The 21,822-nt window shown below is 45.1% G+C and overlaps 1 long non-coding RNA gene across 1 annotated transcript in view; it reads left to right on the forward strand.

Annotated features, from left to right (window-relative positions):
• Positions 1–21,443, forward strand: part of LOC138265902 (uncharacterized) — a 255,142-nt gene extending 233,699 nt beyond the window's left edge. Inside the window, exons 2-3 of the long non-coding RNA XR_011199439.1 lie at positions 8,625–8,689; positions 21,207–21,443. This is a non-coding gene — a long non-coding RNA (uncharacterized lncRNA). The remainder of the gene's footprint in view (positions 1–8,624; positions 8,690–21,206) is intronic.
• The last annotated feature ends 379 nt before the right edge of the window (positions 21,444–21,822 follow it).

Below are 21,822 nucleotides of genomic sequence, written 5' to 3' on the forward strand. Positions count from 1 at the left end.
AAACCTTGCTAGCTGCAAGAGTTGGGGTTGAGGTTTTTGGGTGCTGCTGGGGCCCAGGAAGGACCAGGATGTCGCCCCTTGGAGTAGGAGACAGAGGGGGTGCTCAGCAACTCAGAGAGCCCCCGCAGAAGCAGGCAGCAGCAGCAGAAGTACCAGGACAGGCACTTAGAAGATCTGTGAACTCAGAGTCACAAAAGGAAGGTCCCACGACGTCGGAGTCCAACTCAGTGAGTTGGGCAATGCAGGACGGAGTGCTGGGAATCAGGCTAGGCTGTGCACAAAGGAATCCTTGGAGAAGTGCACAGAAGCCGACGCAGCTGCAAATCACGCAGTACAGAGGTTTGCTGTCTGGCGTAGGGAGGCGAGGACTTACCTCCACCAAATTTGGACAGAAGGGCCAATGGGCTGTGGGAGCCACTTGGACCCAGCTCCTGTGTTCCAGGGATCACGCTCGTCAGGATGAGAAGGGACCGAGAGGACCGGTGATGCAGATGTTTGGTGCCTGCGTTTGCAGGGGGAAGATTCCATCGACCCACAGGAGATTTCTTCTTGGCTTCCAGTGCAGGGTGAAGGCAGACAGGCCTCAGAGCATGCACCACCAGGAAACAGTTGAGAAAGCCGACAGGATGAGACGCTACAATGTTGCTGGCGTCCTGGAGCAGTCAGCGGTCGATCCTTGGCAGAAGTCGAAGAGGGAAGTGCAGAGGAACTCTGGTGAGCTCTTGCATTCGTTATCTGAGGAATAGCCTAGAGGAGAGTCCCTAAATAGCCAGAAAATGAGGTTGGCTACTAAGAAAGGAGGCTTGGCTACTGAAAGAGGTAAGCACCTATCAGGAGGGGTCTCTGATGTCACCTGCTGGCACTGGCCACTCAGAGCAGTCCATTGTGCCCCAACACCTCTGAATCCAAGATGGCAGAGGTCTGGTACACAATGGGGGAGCTCTGGGCACCTCCCCTGGGAGGTACTGGTCAGGGGAGTGGTCACTCCCCTTTCCTTTGTCCAGTTTCGCTCCAGAGCAGGGCTGGGGGATCCCTTAACCGGTATAGACTGGCTTATGCAGAGATGGGCACCATCTGTGCCCATCAGAGCATTTCCAGAGGCTGGGGAAGGCTACTCCTCCCCAGCCCTTCACACCTATTTCCAAAGGGAGAGGGTGTTCTGTCTTCCTGGGCCTGGGCTTCCCAGACCCCAGGGGGGCAGAAACCTGTCTGAGGGGTTGGCAGCAGCTGCAGTGGAAACCCTGTAAAGGCAGTTTGGCAGTACCCGGGCTCTGTGTTAGAGACCCGGGGGATCATGGAATTGCCCCCCAATACCAGAATGGTATTGGGGTGACAATTCCATGATCTTAGACATGTTACATGGCCATGTTTGGAGTTACCATTGTGACGCTACACATAGGTAATGACCTATGTGTAGTGCACACGTGTAATGGTGTCCCCGCACTCACAAAGTTCAGGGAATTGGCCCCGAACGATGTGGGGGCACCTTGGCTAGTGCCAGGGTGCCCACACACTAAGTATCTTGGCACCTAACCTTCACCAAGTGAGGGTTAGACATATAGGTTACTTATAAGTTACTTATGTGCAGTGAAAAATGGCTTTGAAATAACGTGGATGTTATTTCACTCAGGCTGCAGTGGCAGACCCCTGTAAGAATTGTCTGAGCTCCCTATGGGTGGCAAAAGAAATGCTGCAGCCCATATGGATCTCCTGGAACCCCAATACCCTGGGTACCTAGGTATCATATACAAGGGAATTATATGGGTGTTCCAGTGTGCCAATGAGAATTGGTAAAATTAGTCACTAGCCTGCAGTGACAATTTTAGAAAGCAGAGAGAGCATAAACACTGAGGTTCCGGTTAGCAGAGCCTCAGTGATACAGTTAGGCACCACACAGGGAACACATACAGGGCATACATTATGAGCAATGGGGTCCTGCCTAGCAGGATCCCAGTGACATATGGGCAAAAACAAACATACATACAGTGAAAATGGGGGTAACATGCCAGGCAAGATGGTACTTTCCTACAATGGTCGAGGAGGTCTTTAATTTTCATGCTACAGAGGTGTGTGTTTCTGTAGCGTGAATATTAAAGACTTCCTTGGCGATGCTGTAGTGTGTTCCATAAGTTTGTGTGTATATATATATATATATATATATATATATATATATATATATATTCTTTAATGTCATTCCACGATTGCCTTCCAGTCTTCCCTGGGTCCTGGGTCAACTCGCAAAAATGACGACGGTGCCACCAAATCGGAAGTATGAAGATTCCATTTATTTCATTGCCTAAAGTATAAAGTGCTAGGCGCTATTCAAGACAAATGGTTACATGTTTCGACCTGAAGCCTTCTACTGGCCACAGAGTTGCACATTACCAGAGTGTATTTAACTCGAGTAACATACCCCTGTACCAATTAAAATGTAATGTTTACTAGACCACTAACCATTTTTCTGTGTGGATGCCCACCAGTCTCTCTTGAGTGACGATAAGATTTGGTGATTTATAATATTCATGTGTAATTCTTATTATAAATTGTCTAAATTTGAGAAGTAAAGTACTTTAAATTCATTATGCAACAAAGTATATTACAAGGTATTGCTAGTACTGTAACTTACTATTCTCACTCTATTCACCAAACTCTCCGACTAGTTTTACATGTTTTCATTTTAAAGGGCAACCATATTAGCTGATTTAAAATCTGAGTTTCCTGTTTCCCATACTCTATTCTGTTAAAGTACCCAATCACACTCGAATTCTATCTGCATTCAATAATTTCTACATTTCTACTTTCTATAAACTTAATAGGAAACTCAAAAGTACCAACAGTTTCTAAAATCTTAATAAGTACAAATGTACAATTTCCCAAGCGCATTTTACCTTCTGATTACATTTTCTAACTATCACAGAAATGGGAATTTCTAACTAATTATAAGAAAATATAAATAGTGGATAACCATGCTGGACTCTTAGAATTTATCCTAATTACATAAGATGCAGATGTATGAAATGTTTATAAAGTTCCCACAAATTATACAAAGTGCAATATATATATATATATATATATATATATATATATATATATATATATATATATATATACATCCTTTCATTCTCCATCCACTGGGAGGTTTGATTATATACGGGATGCTCTGTCCCCGTTAACTGAGGCCGCCCTGCAGGGTTAGGGGCTCCCAGTGGATGGAGAATGAAAGGATGGATTTATTTTGGGAGCATAACCCGCTCGCCTGTATGCCATAAAATGGATTGAACCAGATATTTGGAGGCACGGAGGTGAGCAAGGGAGACGGCAAGGGAACTTGTCTCCTGTCGATGATTCAGCCATACCGAGGCTTTAAGAAATAATATGACTGTGGTGGCAAATGAGCAAATATTATGAGAAAGAAGTGTATTATATTCTGCACCAGACGATTGAAATGTCAAGTACTCAATTATGCATCTAAAAGTGACTGAAAGAAGAAATGCTATTGAGCAATAATACAGGAATCAAAAGTTTAAAATAAGATGCATTATGGGACTTGTATATCTATGGAAGTCACGTGCTGAATTAAGAATATTTGCATACTAATAAGGCTCACCTGTGATCAAGGCTGACTAGAACAGCCGAAACGCGTCAGGAAAAAGAAATGAAATGCTGCCACTTGAAATAAAAGCAGTGGTTTTTTGGTGAATCAGGCTTCGGTGTTTTTTTCGGAGGTTTGATTATATGCGGGATGCTCTGTCCCCCGTAAACTGAGGCCGCCCTGCAGGGTTGGGGGCTCCCAGTGGATGGAGAATGAAAGGATGGATTTATTTTGGGAGCATGACCCGCTCGCCTGATGCCATGAAATGGATTGAACCAGATATTTGGAGGCACGGAGGTGAGCAAGGGAGACGGCAAGGGAACTTGTCTCCTGTCGATGATTCAGCCATACCGAGGCTTTAAGAAATATTATGACTGTGGTGGCAAATGAGCAAATATTATGAGAAAGAAGTGTATTATATTCTGCACCAGACGATTGAAATGTCAAGTACTCAATTATGCATCTAAAAGTGACTGAAAGAAGAAACGCTATTGAGCAATAATACAGGAATCAAAAGTTTAAAATAAGATGCATTATGGGACTTGTATATCTATGGAAGTCACATGCTGAATTAAGAATATTTGCATACTAATAAGGCTCACCTGTGATCAAGGCTGATTAGAACAGCCGAAACACGTCAGGAAAAAGAAATGAAATGCTGCCACTTGAAATAAAAGCAGTGTTTTTTTGGTGAATCAGGCTTCGGTGTTTTTTTCAGAGGTTTGAATATATATATATATATATATATATATATATAACCATTGACATAGGAATAGGACTAAAAGTTGGCACTGGTCAGTGCAGAGTCAACATTTAGGGGGTTATTTTGACCTCAGCGGTCTTTTGCCAAGACCGCCGAGGGACCGCCGTGCGGAAGACTGCCAGTGGTGGCGGTTTGCCGCTCGGCGTATTATGACCGTTGGCAGCTCTCCGGCCTTTTTCGGACGGAGAGCTGCCAACAGCCATACGGGCAGGGGGCGGGGAAGTGGAGGTTGCTCTACCTCCACCGCCACGCCAACAGTACACCGCCCAGCGAATCACATCCTGTGATTCGGCGTGGCGGTGTTCTGTTGACGGTGTGGTGTCGGTGGAGCAGCCCCCATGGCTCCCGTCCCCTCCCGGAGGACCGTCGGACCAGGTAAGTCAATCGTCAGTGAGGGGAAGGGGGTGGGGGGTTGTTGTGTGTTGTGTGCGTGCATGGGGGTGTGCGTGTGTGTATGTATTGGGGATGTGTGAGTGCCTGTATGCTTGCAGGGGTGTTGTGAATATGGGAATGAGTGCGTGTATGTCTGTAGGTATGTCTGTATGGTTGTGTGCGTGTATGTTTGAATGTGGGTGTGCGTGTCTGACTGTGTGTGTGGATGTTGGCATGTATGTGTGTTGGTGGTGCCTGCGTGCGTGTCGTGTGTGCATGAGTGCTGTGATGTTTCGGGTCGGGGTGGGGAGGGGGGTCCTGCCACCTTTGGGGGGTGGCAGGAGTGGCGGGGGGTGTAGGGGAGGGAGTCAGTGTGGGGGTGGGGGTTGGGGGAGACCCCTATCAGTGCCAGGGAAGGGATTCCCTGGCACTGATAGTGCTTACCGCCATGGATTTCATGGCTGTTTCAAACCGCATGGCGGTCAGCCGGGCCCAAATACCGCCGGCGGTATATTGAAGGCCGCCGAACTGAAGACCCTGGTCTCCAGCCTGGAGGGCGGAACGGAGAACCGGCGGATGACACCGCCATGGTCATAATTAAAAAAAAAAGACCGCCAGCCTGTTGGTGGTCTTACCGCCGCTTCTCCGCCTTCCGCCAGGGTCATAATGACCCCCATTGTCCTATTTCTACGTCAATGGCTGTCCAAGTTTTTCTTTCTGGCAATCTGGTCACCCTACGCATTACAACAATGAGATCGCCACGCAAGCCCTGAAGTGCAGTAAAACCTTCTTATTCCAGTTTCTCACTTTGCTAGGTAAGCTCCAAGTAGTGTTTATTAAAGGCCACAAGGCAGCAATCGTGTACATCAGGAGGTATAGTATTCTCGTTATAGTACAATATTTATATAGTTCCCTCTTCTTAATTGCTTGACTTTGCCTGCAAGAAAGTGTCACTCATAGTCGTTGAAATTTCACTCATGATTCCACTGAAATTATGAAAATGTCACACATGGCAGCTGTGCCTGCGGCCACCCTCACTCCACCTTAGGCAGTGGTTTTTGGCATCCTCTCTCCTGAATTTTGCCCTGGGCGCCACCACCTTGTCGTCTGGGTGCTCTTGCGCTGCACAGTCAGCTAATTCGGGCCACCCCACTCTGCACCACCAAACGTCCCACCAGGCTGATTGAGGCACCCCACCGGTCCTGCCTGCTAGCTGGCATAGTGGGTAAATGGGCATCTCCACTTCTCAATATGATGGAGAGCCAGCGGGTGCATCTTACCCCACCGCCGCCTTGACCATGCCTCCTACTTTTCCTTTTTAAAAGAAAACGCATTGCCTGGACAATGATTTCTTAAGTTTCGTTGTTGCATGCCATTTATGAGAATGGAGATTACTAGCCAAAACCACCTTCCCTGAGTAGGACTTGGACAGCTCTGATTCGCTGCCCTGAGAAAGTCAAGTGATACAATGGGGTACTTGTTTCCCAGAAAGGAGATAATAGTGGACCAATTACTTGTGAAGGACTCACATTCTTCATAACTAATAACACAATTTCTTACAGCTGGTATTTGTATAACTTGATCCTCGCCACGTTTAATGGAGCGCTGTACCGGTCTGGCTGCCTACAGTAGAATGGAAGAGTCTTAACATCGTCAGGAAGGGTAAGGGAGTTTTCTGAGGTGAGCTGTAGTTCAGTCTTCAATTGGAAATTGAGCAAGGCACTTCTGATGTTGATGGACATGTTGTTCCAGGTCCTGGGTGTATGGATGAAGAAGACATGATTCCTGTTTTTTTTTATTCTTTTTTTCCCCCTAATTAGTGACGTCTTGGTGGCTGGTATGTTGGGATCAGCCAGAGATGACTTTGTGATGTGAGTGTCTCAAGGATATATGCAGATATTGTGCTGTGAAGCGGCATGTCGATTATAGCTGTATAAGTGCTGAGGAGGTGGTCAGCCCTAAATAATGTGTGTTATCACCACTGACTGAGGTCAGATGCTCCTACAGGTGATGCCTGGGTGGTTGTGCCTTTAAGTAGTGCTATTCTTTTAAGAGGACAGGTCCTATGCATAATCGTATACTATCCCAGCAGGTGTAAGCTTGAGTGGTTACCTCTCCTTAGTGATGTGACACCCTCCAGAAGGTGAAGACTGATTCTCCCCATTAAATAGTGTAATTTCCTCCAGGGTCACGTAGGTTCTCATTGTTTTAATGAGACTACTGAATTTGGGCGGCAGAATCACCTGTACTGCAGGGGACAAAGTCTAATCCCGCACCATGTGACACCTGTCGGTCTAATCCGGGTTTGTTCCGGCTAACTAGCAGCGCCTCATCTCCACCCAAGAGCAGGGATGGTTGGGGCAACCGGGCGCATGACATAAATGACTCCTCAGGGGACTCGTGGTCACTCAGATCTCATCCGTTTCTCTCAGTTACATTAGTCCCACATATGCAAGGACAACCAGAGGCAGTGTATAGTTCAATAAGGTTTTATTGAAGTAACTGCATCTTAGATAATAAGGCATGTATTGTAATAACTAGGACGATGAGTACCATTGAGTTTTGTAACAATAAACATCTGTTATTCAGCGCCTAGATGCCTACGGGTTATGTGCCCTTTACAAATACATATGTTATGTTATGATGAAGCACAACAAGATTGAAATTGTGACAAGGAGAGTAAAACTCAAAGATAACACTACCATATTGTCACTATAAGGATAGTTCCTACATAAGCTATGTTAGAGCACAGCATGTTAAGCTCTAATTCTGCAATTCAGGTTTCCCCTGGGAAGACATCATCCCTCATACCTGAGCCAGAGGCCTCTAGTCTACATAAGCAGCTGCAGCAAAGCACTCAGCAATCAGCATACAGTCGTGGGCATCTGGGTGGAATCTCCCTTTAATGTACATGGGTCAAAGTAGTGTTTTTATAATAAAACAGCTGATGTTCCAAGAAAGGATCCCCATGTAATAGTGTGTATGTTTCTGTGAACATTGGAGACAAAGCGTACCACTTGTACTGGAAATCTATCTTACTGCAGCCTTGAGAAAAGCACAGAGTGAAATAAATGTCTTGTTTAAAAGCATAGTGCTGACCTAGGCGAAAAACAGCTAGATAGAGAAAATAAAACAAGACTGCAAATGTGTCTAATGTTAAAATAATATAACAAAGCTGAATAAAAACATATCTAGGGTAAAGTGCACAGTGGCAGGCCTAGTTTGCTAAAATAACATCCATACAACTATAGCTAAAATGGCTACACAACACCAGCAGGTAACACCATTAGTGGTCATTTCTCCTGAGTAAGGTGATTCCCTCCCACGCTATTGTTTGAGTGTTGTCTTCTGAAGTGCAGTGATAGCCTCCTAGAAGTCACGGCTGAAGGAACTGTCCGCCATGAGCCATAGAGTATCCTTATGCATGTCCTTCTCCCCCTGAGTGGCGTGAACAGGATGCGTCTTAACCGGTGATATTGGTCATTGTGAGTCAGTCCTCACCATCTAATAAAGATGACACGGTTGCTTGGAGCATGTAGGTAGGAGTATTTGGATGGTTGGAGGGAGCTAGGGGTAGTAGTGCGAGGGAGGACCACGTTCTGAAAAGTTAACATAATTTTGTGTATCAGTGATACATAGAGCCAAATGGCACTACATTACTGACAGTAGAGCCTTTCAAAACCAGTAATTAACAGCCCTGCCCCAACCTATGGCCCCAGCTGAAGGCAACTGTACATATGGAGAGTGTGGGAGAAAAACAAACGTTATGTATTTACTTACACATTTTTGTAAAATGCTACCTTGCCATGACTCTTAATAGACCTGAGTACTAGAATCTGGGCATTTGCACTATTTTCACTCCTCTCTGATTGTAATCCCTTGTTTCATGCACACTAGGTAAAGCTGCCACAGGCGCTGTGGTATTCCGAATTCCAAGCGGCCATAATTACTTGCTGAAGGAGGTAAGAAGGTGGTTTTGGAAATTGCTATGTTAATTTTGATCCAAACTGGTAGTTCACATTGTTTTACTATATTTCTACAGTGGATGGCATGGATTACTAACAACACTTTCATGCGCATGTCTCCTTGGTGGTGAAATGTATATGTTCAAACATCTGGCAATAGGCAAAAGGCCAGTCCGCTTGAAAATACTGACATAAATTTTAATATACATATATCTGCTTTGCTGTTTACTTTCCCAACAGATCAACACATTTTGATGCATTTGAGTGAATGTGATTGGGATTACTCACCTATATTGGTTTAAATATAGTGTGGTGTAACCATCTACTTAGGCACTTCCCTAAATTGGTAGGACGGCATAATTAGGTCCTTATGAAACGCCGATTGACTCTTCTGGTCACAGAGGCGAGAAACTTCTAGACCACTGAAGAGGGACCTCCAAACTTCTAGTGTTCAACTGTCCCTCAGAATATATATTTTTCATCTTGTCAGAGATTCCTTTATTTCTTCATTAGAGCTATCAAGTAGCAGCTTCCAGAATCTGGAACGGAAAAGTGGAATCTGTCCCTAAATGATGTATAGGAAATCCTATCAACTTCCTATCATAGGTCTCCTCAGCATATACTGGGCAGCAGGATGCCAGCAGATACTGATTCAGTTGTCAAAAAAAGCTAATAACCGAATACCATCAAGGCACTTCAGAAAATGGAAATTACGTCTCTGGATGGAGAGTGCTACCTTGCCATTACACCCAAATCAGATGGGCCACACTCCATGGAAATCATAATGAAGCAAAACTCCACCTTGAAAAAGATACTAATATGGACTCAAGTCTAGGCTTCAGATCAAGGTTCAGATTTGTCAGTAGTCTTGGAGCATAACACCAATTTTACTGAACCTTCAGACACAACTTTAATTGAAGCTACAGCTGTAGACCATAAAGCAATGAAGTGTACACCCTATTTCGGGGATATTGAATGGTAATAAGTTCAGAGGCCTCTAAGTGACAAGTACACTTCTAACAATCCCATTCAAACCCCGAACACATATGTGACTGCATATCAGTCTACAGGCCTGATTGCTGACTTAAAGGAACCAAGAAACAGTCATAGGGGAAACTGTGATGCAAATTGTATGGATAATTTTGTTTATCAACTAAAGTTCAAATCTACAGAAAATCCAATTAACAGTAATAAGTCTCCACCAAGATCATCTAGGGTCTTAGATTACTTACAGATACTAAAACAAAATGAAGTTGATGAATGTAAAACAAACTCAAAAGCAGCGACAACAGTTGACTCTGGATATATCCGTAGATCACCAAGTATGCTTTCTGATTGGCTCAGTTGTTGGATTCATAGAGACATCATGATTAAAATCATCTCAAGGCTCAAGTGGAACAATATTCGACTATGGAACCAAGTCTGATCCTTTGGCAGAAACTGTTAACTCCATGGAAGCACTGTTGAATATCACAGTTGATGCCCTCAATCTGCAATCACAAAAAATGACAGTCAAATTGAAATTTTACCCAAGGTTGCCCTACAAATACAGGAGTATATCAAAGCACTATTTCCTTCGATACCCTGTAATAAATATGAATTCACCCAACTGAGGTGCTCCAACCAATGCTTTTGTGGTGAGATCATTGATAAGCTAGGGACTCTACCGATTGCCCTGCACTCTACAGTAAGTTCCTGGTAAAATACTGAAAAGGGTATGATGGAGCATGCTTTTGGACAGTTGGGAACCTCGCGGAATAAACCCCTGAAACAGAAAAGTAGCACAAAGGATCCAGAAGTATCCTCCTCTGCTCACGAACATAGGGCAGAGATCTGTCGACATGAAACTTCCAGAGAATAAACCCCAGTCTCTCCGTTGACTAATATCTAGTCGCACTATCAAGCATTGCAGGCCAATGTAGCTTTAAGTTTGTCCACTCCTAGTAGAACGTATAAGCCGACCAAAATTGCACCAGCGGTGATTAAGTCTGGACATCGGTAAAAAAATAACCTCCAGGACACTTTTAGATGTGACCAAGGAGCAGGTATCATTTCTCTTGTCAAGAACAATAAGAACTGCACCAGAGAAAATATCCACCATGTGGAATAGAAGCAGTCAACAAAAAAGGAAATCTCAGAAATACAATCTTCCCCCTCACTAAATTGAGTACTTCACATGAAACTGCTATTCTACAGCATATTAGTGTGCGCAAAAACACTGAATCATAGCAAAAACATGCATCAAAATCTCACAGCAGCATTATGGAGTCAACAAAGGCAATTAAAAACCAAATATAACAAAGCGGCCAATCATCTGTTGATATAAGGATCTAGTGTAATTTATGGCCCTCAAAAAAAATACTCCAATTAGCAGACAACTTTTGGGATACAGTCCCACTAATAAGCCCCCCATGGTTGAATGGAGCAGTCAAACAGAATCCAAATCTACAACAATGGCATTCTGCGCCCTCAATCAACTTTAGAACTACATTACAAAAACAAGAACTTTTAAATGGCTTATTGTCGACGGTTGCAAAACGCCAGAGTAACTAATTTTCAATTGTAACCCTGACAACAGATGAAAATCCTGAAAATACTGATGCTATAGTTAGGCTTATTGGAGAAAAACAGAGTAAACAATCTGAAACAAAACATCAAATAATAAAGTCCACTAAGGAGATTTGTAGGATAGGAAACCAAGCTAAAATAAAATCTAGTGACTATTGTTCCATCATATTCTTCCCTATGTTTAATAGTGAGAGGCATCCTGATATTTTAAACCAATGCATGCTTCTTTGACTTTATGCATCTGCCCCCTCCTTGTCAGGGATAAAATCAAGTGATATAGAAGCAGTCTCTAACTCTAGTCCAAACTCAACAGAGAAAGCTCCCGAACAACTGACATGAATTAACCGATTTTCACCCACAGGCGCACGTGAAAATGAGCATTATGGAAGCTCTTTCAGTGGGTGGCTAACAATTGAGAATCCACTTGCAATAGAGAGAGAATTTTAGACACTGCCTGTGTGGGCCTAACTGCAAATATTTATAAGGAGTGGCATTGGCAAGGTGAGAGAGGTACCTGCCTGAAGCTTGGGTACAGGTATTATTTCGGGTCGGGGAAGTGCTGCTGGAGCTGGGAAAGTGAGGAGCATACCAAAGGGCGTGTTACAGTGAGGAGACGCTCACCTCTGAAAGGAGGCCGGGCCTGGTTGAGGCTCCAGGGACTTTCAGGGTCTACAGCGCTATGGTCACCGGTGTTTCTGGAACAAATGTGGCATAGATTCCTGGATCGTGATATAACCCTACTACCCTAAATAGAGGAGGAATGGAACCTTGGTGACTACATGGAGCGGGAAGAATGCAAGAGGAATGCAGCTTGCGGGCAGTATGCCTAGACCACTGCGTTGAAGTAGGCAGCCTGTGAGCAGGTAGGGTACCTCGGGCTTGAGGGTGTATTTGTTCTAGACAGGAACTAACCCACTGGGATCAGCAGATATCTAGGTTTGCACTTACTTGTCTCTGGTCAAGACCATGGCAAACGAGTTTGAACTCAACTGCTGAAAGGTGCGGGGGAGGAAAACATCCGATGTGGAGCACCACAGCAGGGAAGGCACCACAACCCTCTCATGATATTATGAAGGGTTCTTTTGCTCAGTTCCTTGGCTCAGTTCCAAGGGCATGGATGGCCAAGGAAATTAAAGATGTCCCTATCCATGAATGTACGTATATGAGTGAGACTGTCTGTATGAAATAGCTTAAAGCTATTCCAGATGGTCTTAGTGGGACTACTCCTCTTGACCTAGATCTCTCTAAAGTGGATGTAACGTATGTCTGGTAGCCCAGTAATGGCCTATCACAATGCTTTAGATAGCGGGCCGGTGGTTCTTTCTCGTCATTGAAAACTAAGGGAAGGCACTGGCGTTATTATGTTTTCTTTCTGGAAAATCACCTACTGTAGGCTAACCAGAACCAGAATTGACTGTTAATTTTCTCAAGTTTGTACGCCACAATATTGTGTACAAAAATGGTATCTGACATTATTATTATAGTGTACGTAATATTGTTTACTGAAACTATTGCCCCACTGGGTCCAAATTAACTCCAATAGGGCAATATTTTTGTCAATTATATTTGTGGCCTAATATTTATATAAGATGATATGACAGCGGTATTGAGGTACCACAAAGATTTGGAAGTCCTTCCTTGTTTACTTCATCATGTGAAACCTTCTTAGCTCTATCCAGATGTGCTCGAAGGTATGCGATGCACATTCCTGGAGACATTGTGGGATCATTGGATGAAAAAAAACTGCATCCTGGTAGTGTGTGCCCACTGCCGGAAGGCCGCACCGCTCCTTGCTTGAGGTTGACATGCTCTTATGCAAGAGGATGCCATTAATGGAAAGGCATAAACCAGAGTTAATACATCTCATGAACTTCTGAGAGACCTACAAAGGGGGTGGACACGAATCATGCGGTGTCTCTGCCTAACCACCACACAAAGGAAGCAAGCCCATGTCCATGTTAGTGTAGGCATGCCTGAAATAGTGGGGTCGGAAAGTGATGTTCCATGTTCCAAGTGAAGCAGCCACTGCTCAAGAATCTTGTTTCTGCAGTCCTAGACCATGTGTCCCGCATGACAACACCAATCACAGATTTACTTGCACTGGACCTTGTTGTGCTGTCTCCACCAAGTATCCAGATGTAGCAAGCAGACTACTGCAAAATCTCTCAAATGTGGTGCACCTTTCCCAGGTATCCCCATCCATAGTAGGGGCAGAATCGGCAAGGGAGCTTCCCCACCCTACAGCATCGAGTTTTGACCAACACTGTCTAAGTCTAGGAGTGAGGGAAGTTTTGGTCGTGGTCCTGGAAGTGAGATCATCTGTGGTCATGTTTGTGATGTTAGTAAAGATAGGGTCGAGTAGGTGACCTAGTCAGTGGGTTGGTAGTTTAACTAGTTTTTTTTAACACTTTTATTTTTCAATGTTATCAAACACAACACAGCAGTTATTGTAAGAGCATGATTGGTGACACATGGTACATCCCACACACATTGCATGTTCTGTTCTCTAGAAATGGAGGGGGAGGGGGGCTGCAGTCTCCACGGGGTCCATGTCTGCATCCACATTGTCATCTGAGCTGTCACTATTCTGTTGCGGTGGTGGCCGCAGGGTCTAAAAATCTGTCACATAGATCTCGCCAGATAATGAGTTCCTTGTCTACTTTGTCATCCCTCCTGCTGAGCCTTATATGAACCTCCTCTGCTAGTGACCATTCCGCAATATCCCTGTGCCATTGCTCAGTCTCAGGGGCCCGCTGACCCATCCATGTAATTGCCACCCTACGTCTGGCCAGCATCAATGCTAACCGCACAAATTTATATTATATTTTGCAATCAGTTGGCCTTTTGACGCTGCCCAGCAGACATCAGTGGGGCATGTGCTCTATTTTTAGGTATGTAACCTGTACTAATTCGACCACCACTTGAGTCCAGTATGCCCCACTGCCCTGCAGTACCTGACCTAATGTAGGAAGCCAGTGGTGTCATGCGAAGCAGCTTTCTAGGGGTCAAATAAGTTCTGTGTAGGAAATTATAATGTACCAGCATGAAGCGGGCACTGCTCGAGACTAGTCGCTTAACTAGTTGAGTTAATTGTATAGCGGCCAGATCTTGAGCTAGAACTTTAGCAATGTCACAGCTGTCATCCTCGAAGTGTAGGTTTAGGTCCCCTATCAGTGTCAAATTGGCTTTCTGGAGACTACATTCCGCGACTATGTCGGGCAGTGCTTGAATAAATTGAGAGGCTGCCCCAGGGGCCAATACATCAGTATACCTGAGAAGGTAGAAGTGGTGGAGAGCTCAGTTGAGATGTGCAGGCCCTCTCTGGCCAGGATATCAATGAGTGAGAAACTCTCCTCCAGCTCTTCTTTTAAAATGATGGCTACACCCCGCCTCTTCTGTCCTCTCTATCACTCCTTGCGAGAGAGTAGCCCTGAGAGAGGGACATCACTGTGTCTGAGATAGGATCCTCTCTAAGCCAGGTCTCTGTGAGAAACAGAGCCTCAGGTTCTTATCTTCTAAGAAGATTAATAGCTATAGTTGAGTAGATACATACACAACTTGTGACTATCATGCATGTTTTTTGCTGGTCTAGCGTCCGTATGGTGTAGTTTAAAAGCCCCCACATTAAGATTACATTCTTTGCAAATGGCGGGTGCTTTATGCGGCTCTATGACGTGCAGTGTAGACTTGCTGCATGGTGGGAACACGGCAGAGTTTATGGCCCCGGCTGGACGCGGATGGGCGCAGACGGGCTTGCCATCGGTTCACCAGCAGCAAGCCTGCGAGGCTCCTCAGCCCGGTGTGCTTTTAGTAGCTGGGCCGGAACTGACAACTGAACAAAGATCTACGAGTATACAGAAGGAACAGTGGCCGAAAGTGTGATTTCTACAGTATTCCTAGTGTGTGCTAGACTTCCAGACGTGATCCCATCATTTGCTATGAACTGTATTTGCCACAGTACTTAATTTGTGCTTGTGATTGTTGTTTCCGGTGCTGAGCACCGGCATTTATTTTTGAAGCCCGAAGCTTATTCTTCTGCCTACAGCATTTGCTGCGAGCAAAAGACACATATGGGAAAAACGAGGAAGAGAATAACGAAAAAGCGTCACAAAGGTAGAAAGCAGAAAGCTGCAGGAGTGAGCCGAAGGGGCAGGGAGTGGCTTTAAATGGATTGAAGAGGCCCGAGATGGCTTCAGGATTACGCTGCCTCAGTATTGCGTGCTCGCACATTAAATGCAGCGGCCGCAAGTTTCAGAGGAGGGATTTGGGCACCAGCACATTTTTATTTACAAATTAAGCACTGATTTGCCATGATATGCTGATCCCTCCCGTCTCCATTCCTGACATTGTAATTATAGAACGGCAGTGTAATGCTTTCCTCCCTGATATGGTGTAGCATCCCCTGTGGTCATTGGGATTATTATGTTACCTATCACAGTTCATGAGCCCTAGAAACATGGACTTTACATGCATTGCTCAAGAGCCATAGTGTGTAGGGTGTTTTGAACTTCATTTTAGTGCTTTCAGGATTGTCTTGTACGAAAGATATGTTGTGCTATTGGGAGGACATTCTGTAGAAGGATGTTGTATGGTATGAATAGTGAGTGAGAATTAGGTTGTGTAGGGTTGTAATGCTGTGCCAGATCATGGAAGTGCCTGTTTTAGGAGAGGGAATGCCCTGACTACCCTGGTGGTACCCTAGCGTTGCAGGAACACCGCCTAAGTGGGGTGGTATTCAGCGATCCTTAGGCAACACTGTGGGATCTAGAGACTACCTGGTTGGACCTGGTTGTCAGCATGCAAGGTGAGTGTGTATGAATAGTCGGCATACTGGGAACTCTACTTGTAATTTGCTTGAATAAGTCAGTATGAGCCTGGAGATTAGTGTTGAAGCAGAGGCGTTCTAAAGCATATCTCACTGTGAATCCCCCTGCAAGCTTATTACCTGCAAAGAGCTCTTCTATGTCTGGTTTAACCCTCTAAAGGCTTCCAAGACAGCGGTCACTTCTTTGAATCAATAAATGTCAGTCCCCTGTGAAAGTTTGGCTGCAACCCCTCCTAAACGTAAGGGTGAGTTTGCACTTTGGTGGCTGCATGGAATTTAGGGGGCGGGTAGTATTTGTCCGCGTGTATGTGCTACCACCTAGGTGTAACAACCCTGTGCGCGGGTGGGATACCCTGGCTAGTCCCATTGCTGATCTGGCCCAGGTAGGATATGGTTCCGTAGACATTAACCACTTTTTCTCATATTATCAATTCCCTTATCAAGCGGTGATCACTGCTGATGGTGCTAGACGGTTATGCTAAGAATGAGAGTGAAGAAAAATATATCATTCTCGAGAATTGTAAGGAATAATGGATTGTACTGGGTGAATAATATTAAGATTATGCAGAAGTTGTGAGCCCTGAAGAAGCGACGCTGTTGCAAAACATGTGTTGTCTGTGGCTGTGATAACATCGTGTGGACAATAAATGATTATGTAGAAAAATATTGGAGAAGTGCACAAGATATATATACACAATAGCAAAAATATGCAGTATAGTTTTAGAAAACAGTGCAAACAATGTATAGTTACAATAGGATGCAATGGGGAAACATAGGGATAGGGGCAACACAAACCATATACTCCAAAAGTGGAATGCGAACCACGAATGGACCCCAAACCTATGTGACCTTGTAGAGGGTCGCTGGGACTATTAGAAAATAGTGAGAGTTAGAAAAATAACCCTCCCCAAGACCCTGAAAAGTGAGTGCAAAGTGCACTAAAGTTCCCCTAAGGACAAAGAAGTCGTGTTAGAGGAATAATGCAGGAAAGACACAAACCAGCAATGCAACAACTGTCGATTTCCAATCTAGGGTACCTTTGGAACAAGGGGACCAAGTCCAAAAGTCACAAGCAAGTCGGAGATGGGCAGATGCCCAGGAAATGCCAGCTGCGGGTGCAAAGAAGCTTCTACTGGACAGAAGAAGCTGAGGTTTCTGCAGGAACGAAAAGGGCTAGAGACTTCCCCTTTGGTGGACGGATCCCTCTCGCCTTGGAGAGTCGTGCAGAAGTGCTTTCCCACTGAAAGGACGCCAACAAGCCTTGCTAGTTGCAAATCGTGCGTTTGGCGTTTTTGGATGCTGCTGGGGCCCACGAGGGACCAGGAGGTCGCAAATTGGACCTGAAGAGAGAGGGGACGTCGAGCAAGACAAAGAGCCCTCACTGAAGCAGATAGCACCCAGAGAAGTGCCAGAAACAGGCACTACGAGGATGCGTGAAACGGTGCTCGCTGAAGTTGCACAAAGGAGTCCCACGTCGCCGGAGACCAACTTAGAAAGTCGTGCAATGCAGGTTAGAGTGCCGTGGACCCAGGCTTGGCTGTGCACAAAGGATTTCCGCCGGAAGTGCACAGGGGCCGGAGTAGCTGCAAAGTCGCGGTTCCCAGCAATGCAGCCCAGCGAGGTGAGGCAAGGACTTACCTCCACCAAACTTGGACTGAAGAGTCACTGGACTGTGGGGGTCACTTGGACAGAGTTGCTGGATTCGAGGGACCTCGCTCGTAGTGCTGAGAGGAGACCCAAGGGACCGGTAATGCAGCTTTTTGGTGCCTGCGGTTGCAGGGGGAAGATTCCGTCGACCCACGGGAGATTTCTTCGGAGCTTCTGGTGCAGAGAGGAGGCAGACTACCCCCACAGCATGCACAAGCAGGAAAACAGTCGAGAAGGCGGCAGGATCAGCGTTACAGAGTTGCAGTAGTCGTCTTTGCTACTATGTTGCAGGTTTGCAGGCTTCCAGCGCGGTCAGCAGTCAATTCCTTATCAGAAGGTGAAGAGAGAGATGCAGAGGAACTCGGATGAGCTCTTGCATTCGTTATCTAAAGTTTCCCCAGAGACAGAGACCCTAAATAGCCAGAAAAGAGGGTTTGGCTACCTAGGAGAGAGGATAGGCTAGCAACACCTGAAGGAGCCTATCACAAGGAGTCTCTGACGTCACCTGGTGGCACTGGCCACTCAGAGCAGTCCAGTGTGCCAGCAGCACCTCTGTTTCCAAGATGGCAGAGGTCTGGAGCACACTGGAGGAGCTCTGGACACCTCCCAGGGGAGGTGCAGGTCAGGGGAGTGGTCACTCCCCTTTCCTTTGTCCAGTTTCGCGCCAGAGCAGGGCTAAGGGGTCCCCTGAACCGGTGTAGACTGGCTTATGCAGAATTGGGCACCTCTGTGCCCAACAAAGCATTTCCAGAGGCTGGGGGAGGCTACTCCTCCCCTGCCTTCACACAATTTTCCAAAGGGAGAGGGTGTCACACCCTCTCTCAGAGGAAGTTCTTTGTTCTGCCATCCTGGGCCAGGCCTGGCTGGACCCCAGGAGGGCAGCTGCCTGTCTGAGGGGTTGGCAGCAGCAGCAGCTGCAGTGAAACCCCAGGAAGGGCAGTTTGGCAGTACCAGGGTCTGTGCTACAGACCACTGGGATCATGGGATTGTGCCAACTATGCCAGGATGGCATAGAGGGGGCAATTCCATGATCATAGACATGTTACATGGCCATATTCGGAGTTACCATTGTGAAGCTACATATAGGTAGTGACCTATATGTAGTGCACGCGTGTAATGGTGTCCCCGCACTCACAAAGTTCAGGGAATTGGCTCTGAACAATGTGGGGGCACCTTGGCTAGTGCCAGGGTGCCCTCACACTAAGTAACTTTGCACCTAACCTTTACCAGGTAAAGGTTAGACATATAGGTGACTTATAAGTTACTTAAGTGCGTGTAAAATGGCTGTGAAATAAGGTGGACGTTATTTCACTCAGGCTGCAGTGGCAGGCCTGTGTAAGAATTGTCAGAGCTCCCTATGGGTGGCTAAAGAAATGCTGCAGCCCATAGGGATCTCCTGGAACCCCAATACCCTGGGTACCTCAGTACCATATACTAGGGAATTATAAGGGTGTTCCAGTAAGCCAATGTAAATTGGTAAAAATGGTCACTAGCCTGTCAGTGACAATTTGTAAAGAAATGAGAGAGCATAACCACTGAGGTTCTGGTTAGCAGAGCCTCAGTGAGACAGTTAGTCACTACACAGGTAACACATTCAGGCACACTTATGAGCACTGGGGCCCTGGGTTACCAGGGTCCCAGTGACACATACAACTAAAACAACATATATACAGTGAAAAATGGGGGTAACATGCCAGGCAAGATGGTACTTTCCTACACTCAGATTAGACAATGATTTATATACATTGATGTACACACGGTTGTGTGGGGGCACCAGTGATCTGAGACTGAAGATCCGGGCAAAATTCCTAACACCCAATTATCATTACTATATATATATATATATATATATATGTGTGTGTGTGTGTGTGTGTTTGTGGGTGTGTTAGATTTATCACAAAATCGATATTTAAGAAATGCAAAAGACCCCCCTTGGTGCACCCCAAAAATAGGGGTGCACTGGTAGAGTACACATATGCCTAAGGGACATGTGTGTGCTCTATTGCAATAAAAAAAGCACCTTTGGGTGCTTTTTTAAAATTGCACCTGGTTACCACCGATTTCAAGTCAGTGGCAATTGTATCTCCTAAATGCCCAAGTGACATTTAGGAAATGGTTTGTACTTCAGAATAGGAATCACAAATAGGAAATCCCTATTTGCAATTTCCTATTCTGGAAATCACAAATTGCAATTTCTACAGTGTAGAAAATGCAATTTGTGATTTTTTAAAGCCTTTGTACATAAGAAACGACCGTCTTGCATTTCCTAATGGCCCAAAATACCAATTCGGACCGTTAAGAAATTCAAAAGGGCTTTGTAGATCTGGCCCATAGTTAGTTGAAATATCACTAACTATAACAGGTGATTTTCTATGGTTTTACACATTACAATGTCAGCCTAACTATAATGTCCCTGTAACCTTTGTTTTTTTAAGTGAATTTCTATGTTTTTTTTAAATCTGTTTCCTATCTATAACGTCCCTGTAACCTTTGGGTGTTTCAGTGAATTTCTATGGTATGTTTAACGTAAAGTAATTTTTATTACTATACATTAATCCAACCAGTGTCGCGCATGACCTTTGGCCATGCGTGCTGGTGGTTGGACGCAGGGTCTGCAGCCAACCCCCTATAACAACCCAACCGTGCTCAGTGGGATTGGCCGTAGGGCCTGGCCTGCAGCCAGTCAGTGCAGCCACCCCCCTAACCACCCAACCTCACGCTGAGAACAGCCTCTGGCCGTGAGCAGCAGGAGTTGGTTGCAGGTCTGCATTGCCCTCCGGTTGATTTTGGCCCTTGGGGCCCCATCTCTGGGACCCGGTCTTCTAAACTTTTTTTTGGTGGTGACAAGGCCACATGGCCCCCGTCCCCTAACGGAATTTGGCCCCAGGGACCCCATTTCCCAGGGCCCTACGTTAATATATTTTTACGGCCATCCTCCTCGCGTGACTGCCACTAGGTAATATACATATATACACACACTTATAGCACAATTTAAGTGGATTTAGTAAGCAATACGTTTATTGTTCAGTGTACAGATGAGTAAGTCAACTATAGACTTGATAGCACTTAAATTTGTTCTCTTTCTGCCTAGTCATTCAGAACTTTTTTAACCCTGTGACATCAATAACCAGGATGATCATAACTGAGTTTGTGCGGTTGCAAGAACCACTATAATACAGTACTCATTTAGAGTGAATTAATATGTTAATTGTTAGGGTAGAAAGACAGTTCTTATTCTAAGCTGCAGGCATGGTGGATCATAACATTCTTTCATTTATGTGGTGTCCAAAACCAGCCCTAAAGAAAGTGGCATTTTGGGTCAAGGTGCTGAAACATGTTGCCTAGCATGACGTAGAGGTCTGAGAAACAAACTCACCTGTTTTTTATCTTGTGGATAGGGAAGCATGCATAAAGTTATTTATTGATAGGTATCCCACCCTCATAATTCTAATTCCTATTATGTTTTTTTTTTAGGTTGAAGCCTAGCAGACAGCACTGGTTTGCTGAAGACATCTTGGAGAAATTCAGAAAGCTTCCCTTTGAATACATTATACCCACTGCTTACCATTGGCTCTGTGGATTGTAACACATGATTCCTTGCTTTCTATATGGGCACTCTATTTGTTTTAGGCTGTCTAGCTTGAGTTCATTTCTTTCCTTGCCCAAACCTTGTTTAGATCTCACTTTCAGTAAACAAGCCTTTAAATCCTTTTCTTATATTGTCACATTTGCTGTGTATTCAAACACAAAGGTCAAATGTCATGCTCCGTCTTCTGAGAGAGCTTGGTGTTTACTTTTCTTTCCATGACTTCAAAGTGAGAGGTTTATAGGAATGCAGATTACTATCCACATGGAGCCGGCTTGTGCCCCTCCTTTGCTCTAGCTTATGAGGCTGGAACATAACCCCTAAAACAGGCCTTCAGGGAAGAAGTGCACACGCTCTGTTATGGTGCTAAAAAATGTTCATATCAAGGTTCTTCTATCAAAGCATTGTTGGCTTTTGGTTAATGGCACCCTCTAGTGATTGTCCAATGATCTTTCTATTTACAGTCAATGGGTCCAAGTGCCAAACCCTTTTAATAATAATATG

This window comes from Pleurodeles waltl, chromosome 11 (assembly GCF_031143425.1).
Source record: "Pleurodeles waltl isolate 20211129_DDA chromosome 11, aPleWal1.hap1.20221129, whole genome shotgun sequence".
Classification (NCBI taxonomy): domain Eukaryota; kingdom Metazoa; phylum Chordata; class Amphibia; order Caudata; family Salamandridae; genus Pleurodeles; species Pleurodeles waltl.